This window comes from Pteropus vampyrus, unplaced genomic scaffold, assembly GCF_000151845.1.
Source record: "Pteropus vampyrus isolate Shadow unplaced genomic scaffold, Pvam_2.0 Scaffold121, whole genome shotgun sequence".
Classification (NCBI taxonomy): Eukaryota; Metazoa; Chordata; class Mammalia; order Chiroptera; family Pteropodidae; genus Pteropus; species Pteropus vampyrus.
In genome coordinates this window covers 467310-469229 of record NW_011888902.1, presented here as the reverse complement: position 1 = coordinate 469229, position 1920 = coordinate 467310, and the positions used below count along the sequence as shown (strand labels likewise).

The window sequence follows — 1920 nt, the reverse complement described above, 5'->3', positions numbered from 1 at the left end:
ACCTCCACGGCTCGGAGAGCAGCGTCTGCGATCCTCTTTCTGGGCAGTGTGAGTGCAGAAAAGGAGCCAGAGGACTTCAGTGTGACACCTGCAGAGAGCACTTTTACGGGTTAGACATCACTGGTTGCAAGGCCTGTGACTGCGACCCAGCGGGGTCCCTCCCTGGAAGTGTCTGCGATGCCAGGACGGGACTGTGCCGCTGCCGGCCCTACGTTGGAGGGCGACGTTGTGACCAATGTTTGGAGGGATACTTCCATCTACAGCAAAGTAATTCTTCCCTCTGCCTGCCCTGTAACTGTGATGAGACGGGGACGGTAAATGGCTCTCTGCTGTGTGACAAATCAACAGGACAATGTCCTTGCAAATTAGGAGTAACAGGTCTTCATTGTAATCGGTGTGAGCTTCACAGGTACAATGTGACCACTGGCGATTTCCAAGGCTGCCGGATGTGTGAATGTGACTCCTCAGGGACATTGCCTGGGACCATCTGTGACCCAATCAGTGGCCAGTGCCTATGTTTGCCTAATCGTCAAGGAAGGAGGTGTAACGAGTGTCAACCAGGTAAGAGAGAAATGTGTCACGTTTTCAGTGCATTGTGACTTTTCTTTGTCATCCCGCATCAGGTGATCCCTCTCTGGTACTCAGTCGAGACTGCTAAAATATTTGTCTCTAACATCACAGATGAATTTATTTCATGATGCAACAGAGATATAACTGTTTAATTTAGTCAAGATTATGTGGCATATTTTTGTTGCTGTATTTAGGGCGACCCTTTAGGTAAGTGCCAGCCAATCGGACGTTTCAGAATTGAGGCTTATATTTAATTTCTCAACTTGAATTCCCACTTTAACAACTGGAAAAAAAAAACAACTAAGAACAGCAAGAATACATTTTATTTTCCAGAGAAAGGAAAACTCGAGTTGATTATCTATACAAAGTCAAATATTCAGATGACGAACTGATTTTCTGAATAAAGCTGACCAAATGTTTTTACTAAATGGGCTATATGTTCTGGCATCATATAGAAACATCTAGAATTATTTTCACATGCCACCAATTTCGCAAAATAAGCTAGTGTTTAGTCCCATTTTGCCCATCTCTCCCTCTGTTTCCCAACTGGAAGAAAGATGGACCCTAGCTTTGGCTTTCTCTTTGCCTTGGTGGGATTTTAATTAAAATAATACACTTTTCTTTATAATAAATTCATCACAGTGTCACGATAAGTGTAAATATTTATCAGTTGTCTAACAGCTGTACTAATTGTCCTCTCTGCCACAATCAGCTCTGACTTATCTGAGCCTGTGAAAATGACCATGATACAAATTCATGAGTGATTTGCCTGGCAGGTAAGGTTAGGCCTAAAGTTATATTTTACAAGACAAGTAACTCAGCTCAGGAGAATCCAGCCTTACCTTCTGCTTGACATTGGTCAGTATGACAAGGAGATCCAAAAAGACGAGAAGGAATTGATGAGTAGTTAATTTATTTTGAGATAAAATATCAGAACACGATTTGAACCAGCTTATACATAAAGGGTCTGATATCTGGATGTCCCACAAAACCTAATACGGATCCATGCGGTCAGGACTCAGGAACTAGAAAGCTCCTATTGGTATATATTTATTCATTCATTCCCTTCCTCCCTCCCTCCTGAAATGAGGAGGGAGGGAGGAAGGGAATGAATGAATAAATATATACCCACACCCCCTGCAAAAGGGCACTTTCGGCTTCATTTTCTCTTTTAAAACTCGATTATTTCTCAGTGTCTTCAGTTAGACCAACCACTTACAGAGAGCAGGCAGTGTACAAGGAGTCATATCAGTACCGTGGCGATGCAGATTGAAGAAGATAGTCCTTGCTCTGAAGACATGAAAACTCTAACTGGAAATAAGACCACTGCGCGACTATGAAAACGAGAAT

At 42.7% G+C, this 1920-nt stretch overlaps 1 protein-coding gene across 1 annotated transcript in view; it reads left to right on the top strand.

Annotated features, from left to right (window-relative positions):
* USH2A (usherin) overlaps window positions 1–1920 on the top strand; it is a gene marked incomplete at its 3' end in the record, with an annotated part of 612524 nt that overhangs the window by 147304 nt on the left and 463300 nt on the right. The window lies entirely within an intron of this gene.